Source organism: Amphiprion ocellaris, chromosome 17, assembly GCF_022539595.1.
Source record: "Amphiprion ocellaris isolate individual 3 ecotype Okinawa chromosome 17, ASM2253959v1, whole genome shotgun sequence".
Lineage (NCBI taxonomy): Eukaryota > Metazoa > Chordata > Actinopteri > Pomacentridae > Amphiprion > Amphiprion ocellaris.
The window spans coordinates 18,896,934-18,912,985 of NC_072782.1; the positions used below are offsets into that span (position 1 = coordinate 18,896,934).

General features: G+C 39.7%; 1 long non-coding RNA gene across 1 annotated transcript; it reads right to left on the bottom strand.

Annotated features, from left to right (window-relative positions):
• Positions 1-14,455: 14,455 nt before the first annotated feature.
• On the bottom strand, positions 14,456-15,810 carry LOC129350898 (uncharacterized). The gene is made up of 2 exons (XR_008604476.1): positions 14,775-15,810; positions 14,456-14,672 (listed from the first exon to the last, which is right to left on the bottom strand). It is a non-coding gene; the product is annotated as an uncharacterized LOC129350898 (long non-coding RNA).
• Positions 15,811-16,052: the final 242 nt, after the last annotated feature.

Below are 16,052 nucleotides of genomic sequence, written 5' to 3' on the forward strand. Positions count from 1 at the left end.
GAAATGATACAAGGAACAAATGATTAAATTATGGGGGTGTTTCCGAGTCCTATCATCACTGCTACATATTTAGGTCACGCAACTCAGTATCCATACATAATGTACATATGCATAATACACACTTGTGCTCAGGCAAGGTCATTTTGTTTGTGGGTACATCTATACTAAATGGCCACATTTTATGTTGCCATGATTTCTGCCACACATTTCTTCAAGATTTCATCCGGCAGAGCTACTTCAATGACTGAGCAACCTTGGCGGAGTACTGCACTCTCTGAGTGCTTTTCTAGTTTTAACTAGGCCAGAATGGCCAGTTCAAGTGTAAAAGATAAAAAAGTGGACCAACTCTTTACCCTTGTGGAGTGGCTAAGGGGGACATGGAAGTTTGATCATCCAAACTTGTGTTTAACTTTTAATAAGTCTACGACCATGTTACCTGTGGTGCACTGATATGGGGTACTGGGGCTATTGCTACCTGCCACCCAGTCCTAGTATAACCAAAGTGAGAGCTATGGTAATATTCTTGGCTTGCAATTTTTGGATGATATGGTTCTATTGGATGCGTCAGATTGTGAGCTTTGTCATGCACCAGGGCTTACTGCAGGTGAATGTAAAGTCTGCATTGTTCTCTGCCAGACATCAGTGGCTTGCTCCCTCTGGGTTGGAGTTGCTGCCTCAAGTGAAGGAGTTTAACTATCTCTGGAAAGACCCAGACGGAATGATTGCATGTCTCATCTGGCCTGGAAACACCTTGGGATCGCCCAGGAAGAACTGGGAATCTGGAATGGCCTATATAGGCTGCTGCTACTGAGACCTGACTCTGGATAAGTGGAAGAGGAAGGATGGATGGATGGATGGATGGATGGATGGATGGATGGATGGATGGATGGATGGATGGATGGATGGATGGATGGAGGGGATGCCCTAACAGCTCACCTGACTGAGCTGGGCCTCGAGTCCCATCCTGCCTGTCAGTCTGCTCCTCCCTTTCTTGTCTCTGCTCTACTATCTCTATCAAATAATGGCAAAAAGATGAATGCATGCTTGTAAATGTCTGCCTGTCACATGACTGGTTCATTCGTTGCTCCACCACTTTGGTCCACATTGAACAGCTCAACAGTTATGGATGGAATACAATAAAATTTTACACAGATGTTCGTGATCCCCTGATGTTGCGCCAGCTTGAAGTTGAAATTGTTGGTGCAGAGTTTTTAGTGTATCACTGTAGAATTTGGTGCAAATATTTATGCTCCCCTCAGGGTGGATTATGAGAAGGACATTTGGTTTCGATTGTTGTGTTACTGAGAGGATACAGTGTCACCTGTAGTTAACATATCAGCTTTAAGTGAAATGACTCAACAAGTATTTGATGATTTTCCAGGAATTTTTTTGTACACACGTTGATCTTGCTTAGTGTCCTGGACTTAAGTGATCATGTAACTTTTCATCCAGAATCAAAATAAGGGCAGTAATTCAACTCATCCAGTACTCTGGTTTCTGACCAAACACCCCCAAAATAAATGACATTCTCTTGGCTGCACTTTGTGTTTACTGTTAATTAGAAAATCTAAGCTAACATCTAACAAACTTCAGTGGTCTAGTATCATCATTGAATTTGCACAGTTGAGCCACAACAAAACACTGAGAGGTGAAGGCAATGGCTGAATGCAATGCATTGTCAAAGAATATAAATAAATCAGCATAAAAATGAATGATTACGTTGTTTGTTCCCAAGTTCCTCTGTTCTGTGCAGCAGCAGACTATGAGCCATATGGTGTAAATCACAAGAGACAATATAAGTGACACAAAGCGAAACCAACTATTTTTCAGTGTGAGAGACAGATCCGACTGCATGTTACCCAAAAGGGGCTGCAAGACGGCATTTTTCTGGTGTCTTGTCGTCATTCCCTGAGGGATGACCACCCCTCTTTCCAGGGTAAAGCGAGCCGCTGAGAAAAATCTGTCACCTCACGTGCTGCCTCACATTACTGGATCATCTGTCACTGAGTGGCACTAGCAGGTGGACAAAATATGAAAATACTTGTGACTGTAGCTTTCTAAAGGTCTTACATTTGCACCAATCGGCAACAACATTAAGACCAGTGACAGGTGACCTGACTAACATTGTTTACCTTGTTACAAAAGCACCTGTCAGGAGCTGTCATATTTCAGGCAGCACATGTACAATCACTTCTTGAAGTTGATGTGTTTGACGCAACTTTGACAAGAGTCAAAAAGCGACGGCTAGTCCACTGGGTCGAACCTCCAGTCTTGTTCCTGGTATGCAGTGCTTGCCAAAAATGGTCCAAGGAAGAACAATTGGTGAACTTGTGAGAGGGTCATGGACACCCAAGGCTTACTGATGTGTAAAAGAAAAAATCTGCTCCAGGGAGGTCCCACCTTGTAATTTTCAGAACTTAAAGGATCTGCTGCTAAAGTCTTGGTGCCTTGAAAGATTAATGTAACAATTTCCTTAAATCATTTTGGGTTATGACAACCTCTAATGATATTATGTTCAACCAGCAAACTTCATTAAGTTAGGTTTCCTACTACATACATAGGTATTTTTAATTCACATAAATCAGTCACGTTCCTTGGTGGAGTTATGTGACGATCGACGTACCTTTGTCTGTCCATCTGTCTGTCTGTATGTCCATCTGTCTGTCTGTCTGTCTGTTTGTCTGTGTGCAATATTACTCAAAAATGCACGGATTTGGATGAAGCTTTCAGGGTAGGTCAGAAATGAAACAAGGACAAAGTGACTGGATTTTGGCAGTGATGCGGCTTATAGTCTGGATCCATGGATTTGTTAAAGATTTCTGTATCATTGTGAGATAGCAGCACGGTGTCACTGTAACTATGACAACAAGTGAACACTACATCAGCTGCCTGCTGATGATCACATGATTGCGATTCTACTAAAAATCCACCGCTGCGTACTTATCAGGACTTATCGGAAATGATACAAGGAACAATTGACTAAATTGTGGGGGTGTTTCCGAGTCCTGTGAATGCCCACCGTCTGCTACACATTTAGGTCACGCCTGTGCTCGATTCGGTGTCTGTACATGACATACACATGCATAATACACACCTGTGCTCAGGCAAGGTCATTTTGTTTGTGGGTACATCTATATTAAATGACCACATTCTATGTTGCCATGATTTCTGATCATCAATAACTAATAAACAAATGCTGCATTTCTGACAATGCCATATGGGGGAATGAACAGCCTTGGTGGAGTACTGCGCTCTCTGAGTGCTGTTGTTGTTACCACTTACTTCATGATAAGTAACATCAAATCAATATTTTAACTTTATTACTCATAAAAATTAAGTTGTTATAATAATATCCTCTTGACATTTACAAAGATTTTTTTAGTGGCATGTTATTAATTAGCATAATTTTGTGCATGACTTCTTATGCTGGCATATTTAACTCCTAGGCGTCAGTTTTTTAAAAAATGACACTGAGGTCCTAAAGGACAAAGATGTCCACTTGGGTGCATAAGGGTTAAATAATGAAGTTGCTCCACAGTTAACAGGTTGGGGAGGGGACTTAAAATCCTGAGCTTAAGGTGGAAGAAAAATGTAGCTATCAGGGCAGTTTCAATGAGTTATTTCATTTCACCTTGAATTTAGTTTTAAATCAGCTAATGCAGAAATTTGAGCTGAGCTTAAATTTCACACATTCTTAAGCTGATGCAATTACCAGCACTATTAAGTCAACCCAACACATCAAAGTAAGTTTTGCAACTTAGACAGTTTATGTAAATAAGTAAATTAGATTTTTTTTTTTCTAATTTTGGTAAATGGCGTCAGTCCATCTGGAACAGCACTCAGGTTGAATGTCTTGCCAAGGACACCTCGGTATGCAGAGAGGCATGGGTTTAACTGTTAACCTTGTGAGTAGAGAACCTGCTCTACCAAATGAAAACAGCTGCCCATCTTGCAACCTTCTGTTTAATTAAGTTGTGGAAATAGATCTGTCAGTTTACTTTTTAGAGTGAACTTAAATGAAATTCCACCAATCATGTGTTGATAATACATTAATTTTAATGTTTAAAATAACTAATATTAAGGTAAATAAAACAGGAGTGCACATGAAATAAACCTCACATCTTTCTCTCACTTTGCACAGTAAATAAATTCGAATCACTATATGTCAATGCAAAAGTCCTCTCTATAATTATCCCTGTGAGCCTCATCACTGTGGCCCTGAATGCCATTAGCCCTGACCTGCTACCAGCAGTTTACAAATCCCTCATCTCCGGCTGCATTCACAGCTATTTTAAGGAGTTCAGTGTCCCTCCTCCTCCTAAATTAAAATGACCCTTTTCCTCTCAAAATGACTGTTCAGCTGAGTTAAGTCTCCTTTTATTATGAGTGTCCACAGCAATCACAGGTTAGAGAAGACTATGTTTGGCCCCATTTCCATTTTGTTTGCATTTTCATCACATCCAAACTTAATTTAAATCTTGGGAGAAAATGTAAAGTGGTTAAAAAATAACCTTTTCCAAATGATTTATTGCATTTGAATTCAAATATTCTCATTTGCTATGCTTTTGCTTGCCTTAATGATATATAACCTTGTGGGGTGCAGGTTCATCTTAATGTGTCCAACATCAGGAAGATCACACCATTCCTGTCTGAACATGCAGGACAACTCTCTCTCAGTCGAAAAGACTAAAGACCCAGCTCTTCATTGAACATCTTTGCACTTGGCAGACTGCAAAAAAATATATTTTAAAAAATCCTATTACATCTGCACTGCCTGTAGACTCCACGGTCCTAACTTGCTTATGGCTCTTATCCAGGTTGATTTCTGCTAGATCCATTGAAATCCTGTCTCACGACAGTCTAATCCCAGCTCATGTTCCCTATTAGTTGGTGAACAATCCAACGCTTGGTGAATTCTGCTTCACAATGATAGGAAGAGTTGACATCAATGGATCAAAGCTAAACTAGATCCTTGCTTGTGTTGTATCTACTCTCAGATGTAAGTCGCTTTGGATAAAAGAAAGTGTAGAATTGTAGGATTGTAGTGTATCTTCTACAATCCATGCACTCATCTCTGTCTTCAGCAACTTTAAAACTGCTCTTTATCAATTATAAATCAACTATAGGTCTAAATTCACAAAAGGTAGGAAGTAAAAAATATGCAAAACTGGCTCCTATTAACATTTACAAATCTTTGGTAATTATCTTTAAAAAATTAGAACAGAATGGTTCAAGTTTGTAAAATAAATACTATTTCATTATTTAAACACAGAGATACAGCAGAAAATGTAAAAAACAAACAAACAAAAAAACTATGATCAATGTTTTTCTGTAAAGCACTGAAAATTAATATTTTCAGTGCTTTATGGTCTACAGTGATAATAGATTTACTGTAAAAGCTGCACACCAGCACTTTGGTTGGTCACATAAAATGATGCTACACTTAATACCACAGGTGCAATGTATGGGCAGGTCAATAGAAAGACTCCACAAGGTTATCCTGAATGTTATTTCAGATTTATCTTGTCTGCCTTTATTATTTCAGTGATATTATGTTGCTGTTTTTTATTGGAATGATATTTTACTGCTTTTTTTGAAGTACAAAGCAAGATGTGCAGTAAAATCTGACACAAAAACACATTTACAGATGCATAAACATGACTCAAACATTCCCTGATAACAGCTGTAGCTGTGTAACCATTCGTAAGTGCTTTATTCCACAAGGTCCCTATGACATTTGATTTTCACTTTCCTCATCATCAGCTGATCCTGGAAATAAGCCAAGAAAATGAAACCATTACACACAGAGACACACACAGACACACACAGGCCACTTGTAATGAGGAGTTATGACACAAACAGTGACGCACAAAGTGACGAAACAGGGCGACAGACAGCATGTGGGAGATAAGGCCCCGAGGCATATTTTAAAGACATTCGTCACAGGTAGCGGCTACATTTGGATGGGTGACACTTGAAGTGAGGAGAAACTGTCCTGGAAACCTTTAAATGCACCAAACCGAATCAATAAAAATCCTGATTTATGTGCTGCTGTATGCTTGTTAATACAGAAGAGCTTCTCCAGGAACAGTATTCCTGACCTTGTCCCTACCTCTTCACGCTTTACGTCCCTTATTGGATGCTTCATTGCAGTTCACTTCCTGATGTTATCAATGACTATGTGTGCTCTATCTGATTAATAAAGATCTCTTCTCACAATATCAACCTTCTCCCATTTCCAGTTAACCCAGTCCATCGTCTCACCTGATATCCTATTGCCCTTCTCTCTAAGGTTTTAAATATACAAGAATCACAAGTCTTTTTGTGATTTTGGAGTCATGAACAAGACCATGGACCAGACATTTTTCCAGAATAAAAACGATTACATGCAATTTCAGCTTTGAATATCACTCCAACTCTGCATCTCTGATCATGTCAAGATTTGTATGTGCACTTCAGGTACGAAGTTATTTGAACTGTTTCTTAACTTCCCTGTATAACATTGGTAATCTTACCCCAACTCTAGTAGGACTTCATGACTTCACTGATCAGCCACAGCACTAAAACCACCTGCCCAGTATTTGTTGGGTCAACCTTGTGGCTTGTTCCAACGCATCATACGCCAATCAGCCACAACATTATGACCACTGACAGGTGAAGTGAATAACGTCGATCATCCTGTCATAATGCAATGTTCTGCTGGGAAACCTTGAGTCCTGACATTCATGTGGATGTTTGACATGCACCACCCACCTAAACACTGCAGGTCAAGCAACACCCCAAGCCCCCATGACAACAGCAGTCCTTGATGCCAGTTGCCACCCTGAGCAGGACAATGCAACCCAACAGCACAACAGAGCTAAGGTGTTCACCAGGGTTCCACACTCTCCAGATTCAAATCTTATTGAGAATCTGTGGGATGTGCCAGGATAAACCTGATCTAGGTAGGTCCCACCCTGCAACCCACAAGACCCACAGAATTCACTGACACCATCCACAGGACATCCCCAGAGGTCCTGTGTCCATGAACCACTGGGCCAGAGGAGTTTTAGTAGCATAAAGGAGACCAACGCAATATCAGGCAGGTGGTCGTAATGTTATGCCTGATCGGTGCATTTGTTTTTGGAGAGTGTGGGGTCTAGGTAATGCTTTGAGATTTTGCTCCATGAGTTGTTCCTGAGCAGGTTTTGTGTTGTGGTGGGGCGCATTATAATGCCAGGGGAGGTAGCGAACATTGGGGTGTGCACAGATGGAGCAATGTTTATGTGGATAGTACGCAGGGCTGCCACCAATGACTATTTTTATATGGATTAATCCATCGACTATTTTAGTTGATTAATCAATTAATTTTCTTCCAAAAAAGCAAAATGATAATTTTAAGTGTTCGATTTTTGATTAAAAAAAACTGTATGTCATTGTATAAAGCAGCACAGTGTGGAATGTAAACCAATTTTACACAAAGTGCAAAAACGTAGAGTTAAAGTGGAAACTGCAACTTGATCAAAAATAAAGAACAAGAAAAGCACTCAGAGAGCACAGTACTCCGTCAAGGCTGCACAGTCCTTGTATGATTTCCGATGGATGAAATCTTGAAAAAATTTGTGACAGAAATCACGCAACATAGAATCTGGCCATTTAACATAGATGTACCCACAAACAAAATGACTCCCGATAAGTCCACAATGGTCGATTTGTAGTAGGATCGCAATCATGTGATTGTCAGCTGGCAGCTGACGTAGTGTTCACATAGTTACCGTGATATTGTGCCGCTATCTTGCAATGATACAGAAATCTTTAACAAATCCATGGATCCAGACTATAAGCTGAATCACTGCAAAAATCTAATCACTTGGTCCTTGTGTCATTTCTGACCTTCACTGAAAATTTCATCCAAATGCATTTGTCCGTTTTCGAGTAATGTTATGCACAGACAGACAGACAAACAAATGCTGATCATCATATAACTCTGCCATGTTCCTTGGCAGAGTAATAAAGAGAGCTTCATATTTAAGTCAATAGAGCAACTCAGAAAGAAATCCTATCAGACCTCTTAAACAAAGTTAGAAATTCAGTCTGTATATTAAACAAAGTGCAACATGAACATGTTGGATATTTTACAAGCACAGAGCAACCAGCTCTTTTTCTCTTTATGATGTAATTTTTCTACAACCTAGGTAGTAGCTTTGAGTTCTATGAAAATACAACCTAGTTCACATCACATCCATTGTCTTTAACTCTCATGTATGGCGACTTTGCCAGACAACAATTACAAAATCTGAATATTAGCAGCAGAGCAGCAGCTTGGAAATGACTGCTGTTCACATATAGTTTGATGATGTTACTATTTCCTACTTGTTCAAATGCCTGACAACTGAAAAATATGCAAGTGAGAACAGGGAGTTCAGTATTAAAATACATGATGCATGAGCACAGAGAGTAGGAGAGAAGCATACAGATACATTTATTAAAAATAGCTGGCATATTTTCAGTGTCACAGTCATCGGTTATGCTGACTAATAATTGATGACGCAGGTTATGCAGACAGAATATTCCATTTTAATGAGATGGTCAATGTCATTTACTCCACCTCCATGTGGTTTTAATGTTGTGGTTGATTGATACATAATGACACAAGAAATAACGAGCTGCTCGCGCCTGGTGAATCACACTTTACGATCTGTAGTAAAAAGTTTCCCTCTGCTGAAAGCCAGTTCCTGAACATGATGCTCACAGGAAATAACAACACAACATTTTGAAGAGCGTGTGTGGAAGTGGAGGGTAATCATAAGTGAGTGAGAATATAAATATCCACATTTAAAAATTATCCGATGACACTCAGGATTGATTGCAACCTTTTAAAACTTGAACAAAAAAACATAATTACTGCATCCTCCCATGGGGGAACAGAGCGATTATCCTGCTCGATTACAGCCAATCAGACAAATTGCATTGTAATGGTGAGGGTTTGTTCAAGCACCATCTGTGCACATAAAAGCATCACACTTGCCACTGTATCTTGTTTCAGTAATTTTCCTCCACGTCACAGCTGAGAATGTCACTGCAAATTAACTGTCTGGTTTAATATTTTGGGAAGCGGCCATAGAGAGGAAAACCCTTTAGAAAACACAGCCTAAATACAGTCTACCCTTTTGTCCTCCCCAAGTTGAGAAAATCAGCATTTCTGCTTGAGGGGAAGATGCGTCTGTGTGATTGGCTGATGCTGCTGGACCCAGGTGGTCCGTTAAGTACCTGGGATCGCCATGCGTCATCGAGACACGCTACACGGTCATTTCCCAAAAGCACAGCCTCCCTCACCTTGTGAGCTTTCTCAGAAGGCTGGCTGAGACTTGCCTTAGCACACAGTCACACGTTCATAGCAGCGGAAATTAAATTTAGTCAAGGAGAAGAACTCTTTTGAAGAACTTGCACTTAATCACCATTGACTAACCAGTTTTTTTTTTTTTATTAACTTTGTTCACATGGTGTTATTTATATGCTCGAAAACAAATCAAAAGTGGAATAAATATTTAACAGCATGGCTGAGCATTTTCACTTTGAAACTGCAGTGTACTGATGACAGCCTCAAAAACACGGATTCAGACTACTGGAATGTCATACAAACTCATTTAAGGAACCAGTCCTGTCAGCTTGCAAGATGAGCCTTTCTGTGATAGTATTTTACCACAGAATCAGTTTAAATCTCCAATGTAAATGACTGAATTACTCAAAGTTCACAACTTGCCATTGTGTCTGCTCCTTTTCAAGGAACAACAGTTACATTAATGCAATTTTACAACATAAAGGGATTATTTTCATAGAAAAAAACATCTCCATATATAATTTGGAGAGGAATTTTTAGGGTTAAATCATCGACAAATAACCATTTAATAAAATACTGTAGGGTGGTTGTTGAGCGTGTTTGTTTTTTGAGATAGAAGACAAACTACTTCTCTCCAGTTAAGCTGTCTTGTACAAGGACCTTTTCTGTTTGAAACAGCCTCCCAGAAAAAGATAAAGTCTGGTATGAACAGAACATTTTATTCCGTACGTTGAAATGTGATTGGTTATAGAACACAAACATATAATTCAAATATTGAAACGTGATTGGCTAAAGGGGGGGATAAACTGTGGTTTAGACTCAGTTCTCCCATTAGTTGGTGCACAGATATGGCCATGTCTCTTGGCACACGATTTATCCAATCACCAGGAGCGGCACGCTGTGAAAAGAACCCTCCTGCAAACTTTTCCCTGCTTTCTACCAGTTAGTATTATTCCATTGTTAGTTGAGATGTGATGTAGCCATTAGTGGTATTTCATAGGGAGGATGCAGGTGTCCCTTAAGGCTGGGTTATACTTTCCACACGAACGAGATGGAAATTATGGAGGACTAAAAGTGCCAAAATTAAATAAATAAATACATTATTAAATAATTAATTAAATATGTCATTAATTAATTAAAATTGGAATTAAATATTTCATTAATTAATTAAAATTGGAATTAAATGTCATGAATTAATTAAAATTGGAATTAAATACTTAAATGTGTTATTAAATAAATATATCATTAAATAATTAAATATGTCATTAATTAGTTAAAATTGGAATTAAATATGTCATTAATTAATTAAAATTGGAATTAAATACATAAATGTGTTATTAAATATGTCATTAATTTATTAAAATAACAATTATTTTAAGTAAAAAACATATTTCATTATTTCACGATTTAATTAATTATTTCATGGTCCTTGTGTTGCAGTGGATCATGAATTAATTTTATCTGTCAACCTCGCCCGTCAAAGTCCGTGGGCGGGACTAACGTGAATCTAGTCTAATCCACTGCTTTTGTCTGCCTTGAAACCGGAAGTAGAAGTCTTTCTAAACATGGAGGCTGTGTTGAGGGAGAGTAGCTGTGAACTTTCTAGAGAGTTGGTGAGAGATATTTTAGACCTTGCAGAGTATGTGGAAGCAGGACCTGCTTACCGCGAGCATGTAGCGTGTAAAGCAGAGGAATTTATTGACGTTGTTGAAGTTATTTCCGCACTTTCCGACCAAGATGTTGACCGTAGAGTGACTGCAAATTTAGAGGAAGTACTCCGCCGGTTTTCTGGTACCAGGGTGCAACAGGAGCACACACAGGGACCAGGGCGTTTGGCATACCGAGGGAAGTTCTGGAACATCACGTTCTTTGTGGATTACCAGCCTGTCAAATTGCAGCGATGCTCGGAGTGTCGAGCGCTTTTCCTTTAGGACCTACTCGGCGCGGCACGGCTCCGCTCGTCTTTGTTTAGCCGCGATTCCACAAGCATCTACTCGGCACGGTACGGCTCGTCTCATCTTTGTTTGCGAGCGTTTCCATACGGACTAATTTTCAGCACCTTCTCGGCTAAGGTTCCCAGCGAGCTGAGATGAGCCGATAATGTGGCGTTTACATAGTGCAGGCCACTGATTGGACAGGGAGTGACAACACAGAGCAACTTCAGCACGAAAACAAAATCCTGCATTAAAAAATGACTGTAAACAGCGACGGTGTGCATTGCTCTTCACGAAACTCTCTGTTCTTCATAATTTTAATGTGACAGCCAGACCTGTACCGTGGGTGAATGAAGAGGTCGAGACTTTGTCTTTGGTGGCGGACCAAAGAATACAGAGAGAGCTGGACGGAGAAAGTTTATCAGGAGGTCTCTGAGCGGATGGCCGCTCACATATACAGTAGACTGTATATAAAGAGGACAGAAGCAGTGTAGGGAGAAGCTGAAAAAGCTCAAAAGTGACTATCGGTCCACCCAGGACCACAACGGCCGGCGTGGGTCAACCAGGAGGTGTTGGGAGAGGTTTAATGGAAGCTATTTACTGGCACCGCACCGGCGAGCAACAGGAGGGAGACTCAGCCGCTGCATTATTGGAGACGTTCGAGGACGGTGAGTGTTTTGTGACTTCAAGAAACTTATACATCATTTATTCCATTGGTGGCAAGCTTCTTTTAAGCAAACAAGTATTTTTAGAAAGTAACGTCGTTGTCTCCTGTAGCAGACAATAAGATAGCTAGTTAGCCATCGGCGCTAACTCCGTGCTCTGCTTGTATTTCGTGCTGCTGTTTCTAACGTTTAGCTCTCAGAAGCTAATACTTCAGTCAGCATGCCGTGTTTTTCCTTGTACTTAGAGTGTTTATTTCTGTTCAAGAATCCCTTTCCACATGCGAAGCCTACTCCACCTCCGTCGCGGAGCCCCCGGCTGCCCTGTCTCCTCTCCAGCACCAGCTTCGACACCGACCCTGTCAACATCAACCTCCAGCACGTCACAGCAACGTCTTATCACCGGTAAGACACGGTAAACAGAGAGCATGGTTGATTTTCGTATTATTATTACTACAGGTGTAAATGCCTGCAAGCATGATCAGAACAACGAGACCAATGACCAAGAATTGAGGCAGGTGTAAATGCAAACTGTGCAGCAGCCAGCTCAGGAACGCGTGATGAAAGCTACATGTAGCTGCAGTGACACATAAACAGAACACATGCAGCTGCATTTATTTTCTATTGATTTAACAAGTAAGTCACTCTAATTAATTTACGTTCTGGTGCGGTGTAGTATTGCAACCATTCTTCTTATAGTCACTAGGTAGCTGTGAAACTGAATGAAAATATACATAAAAATGAGAAAACACAGCTCTTCTTAGCAACTCCAAAATGTGCACAGGATGAAATGAAGTTCACACCACGTCGTTTTTGTTTGTGGTGGAGCAGTTACTGCTTGTGCTTTGGTTAAAGCGAAGAGTGCCAGAAGTTTATTAAAGTATCAAAGACATGATCATGATTGAAAATGGATGGACGGGTGGCTAAACACATCACATCATAGCTGTGGAGTCCTTCCAGCTCCTGGGGACTACAATCTCTCAGGACCTCCTGAAAAAGGCTCAGCAGAGGATGTATTTCCTACGACAGCTGAGGAGACATGGCCTGCCACATGAGCTGTTGATCCAGTTCTACACTGCAGTCATACAATCTGTCCTGTGCACCTCTGGATCAACCACACAGCAGGACAGAAACAGACTACAGCCCATAGTACGGACTGCAGAAAACATCATCAGAGACCCCACTCACCCTGGACATTTGGACTACAGAGCCCTGTACACAAAAATCACCACTACTGTGTTTATAGCAATTACCATTTTGCTAATGTGTTCATACATTCCAGTCTAGCTGTACATTTCTGTTTATATTGTGTTCTATTTTACTACTATTTCTTTTTCCTCCCTGTTCCTTTTTCTATTGTTTATTTTTTATTATTCTCTTCCATATTCCTAGGATGACACCAACAGCCGAAACCAAATTCTGTGTATATTGTGTACTTACTTGGCCATTAAAGCTGACTCTGATCACTTTTCTGTCTTTGGTCTAGGCAAGAGGAAAGGGGGCCACAGAAAATTGGACCTTCCTAGCGTACTTGTGGAGATGCAGGCTGAGGAGGAGTGGAGTCATGCCCAGCATGATGAGAACATCTGGTTGCTCCTCAGCGAGGCAAGAGAGAATGAAGCTGGCCCAGAATACTGCCTTCAACCAGTCATTCCTGGGTGTGCTGGGGCAGCTGGGGTAGCTGGGTAGGCAGTGGGCAGCCGGCGAGTGTGAGCGAGTCCACCTCCCATAGACTTGAGATTTACAAGTGCTGGTCATATAATTAGAATATCACGAAAAAGCTTGTCTTTTGGACAACTGTCAGGTCAGTAGTCTTCCCCATGATTGTGTAGCCTACAGAACTAGGCTGAGAGACCATTTAAAGGCCTTTGCAGGTGTTTTGAGTTAATTAGCTGATTAGAGGTGTCTTCAATATTGAACCTTTCTACAATATTCTAATTTTCAGAGATACCAAATTTGAGATTTTTGTTAGTATTCAGGTATAATCATCAAAGTTAAGAGAAATAAACATTTGAAATATATCAGTCTCTGTGTAATGAATGAGTATAATATACAAGTTTCACTTTTTGAATGGAATTACTGAAATAATGAACAACTTTTTTCATGATATTCTAATTATATGACCAGCACCTGTAGTTGTATATAGTTTTACTTTTAGCCCTCCACTGTAGGAGAGGCCCACCACAGTTTGTACTTTGCACATTGTAAATAGTTTTGATTTTGCTGCTGACTAATAAACTATTTTGTGACTTATGTGATTGCATCATAACTTTTCATTTTGTCTGTTAAGACACTGGTAGGAAAAGAGTCAACAGTCTGAACCAAACAATTCTATATTCCCTAATAATGTATTTGTGTTTAATGGGATTTAACATGTTTTAACACAAACTCCTTTATGGTTCATAATTCTGGTGACTGAATTACACCAAAGCAATACTGATTTATCAAACTGGAATTTTCTTAAAACAGCTGTTTTAATGTTTTGGCGTTTAATTTTTTATTTAATCTTGCTAACCTTCACAAACAAACAATAGCATAGACACATCTACAAAAGTTTATTGTCAGAATTGCATTAAAGAAAACAATAGCGGTCCGGGGACAGAAAAACAGAAGTATAACAAGAAGAATAACTTTGCATGACACGTAGTGCATCAGTGCATCCTGTACATCTCTGCCCTCCTCCTCTACACCTTGTGCCACTGCAGGCTCATGTGCTGCTGCTTCAGGTAAATCCCATGAAGTCTCATCAGAGAGCATCTGAAACACATACACAGCATACATATTTTAATACCTAATAGCGACAAACTGCAGCCATTACAGGACTGATACACGATAGCTAGCGAACTAGCATTAGCTTACCCTTATATGTCGTCTCGTTCATATCCTCTTGTCTTCAGCTTGATACTGCTGTATCGCCTCCCAAACTCTCCTGTGTGTCTCCTGAGTGTTTCGACTCGCCGCTCTCAGCTTTCTCCGACTCTTCTGTTACTCTGAATCTGACAGAAAGCCACAGACCGAGCAGCAGGTGTACTATCGCCTCCATGTACATTGTTGCATTGCGTTTGTGTCGCACAAAAATGACGGTAAGGGACTTTCGGACCGCCGTGCTATGACGACTCAACCCACGATGAGGTGGTACTCAATGTAATGGAAAAACAACTAAACCGAGACGAGCCGTGGCGCGCCGAGTAGATGCTAAAGGAAATGCTAAAGGAAAATTTGTCTTGCACCGCATGTATCAACATTTGGGAAAGAGGACCGAGTCTTTAGCGGTTGCTAATAAAGTTTTGTTTTATTGAGTATCCAAACCAACGTAGAGGTGAATAGCGCCACCCAGTGTATCGGAATGTGTTCACAAGCTCTGCGTCAATCCATTATCTGGAATCGATTTGCCTTGACTTGATGTGCAGGGTAACCAATCAGGTGTTAGGATCCGCCCACCGACTTTGACGGGCGAGGTTGACAGATAAAATAAATTCATGATCCACTGCAACGCAAGGACCATGAAATAATTAATTAAATAGTGAAATAATGAAATATGTTTTTTACTTAAAATAATTGTTATTTTAATAAATTAATGACATATTTAATAACACATTTATGTATTTAATTCCAATTTTAATTAATTAATGACATATTTAATGCCAATTTTAATTAATTAATGACATATTTAATGCCAATTTTAATTAATTAATGACATATTTAATTATTTAATGATATATTTATTTAATAACACATTTAAGTATTTCATTCCAATTTTAATTAATTAATGAAATATTTAATTCCAATTTTAATTAATTAATGAAATATTTAATTCCAATTTTAATTAATTAATGACATATTTAATTAATTATTTAATGATGTATTTATTTATTTAATTTTGGCACTTTTAGTCCTCCATAGAAATCAGCTGTACGGAAATCCATGCGAGAGAACGTGTGTGTATTTATACTCTGTGCAGCATCTGCTCCCAAACTGCAGGGGGCAGTGTATCGCAAACACATGTCTACCTGGTCTACTCTGGTACTAAACTAGAGAAGAAGAAGTCTGCCATTGTTTACACAACTTACAACATGGCATTTTACTGAATAAAAGCATTTCAGAAGTTAGTTTTATTTCACACCATGAATACTTCAT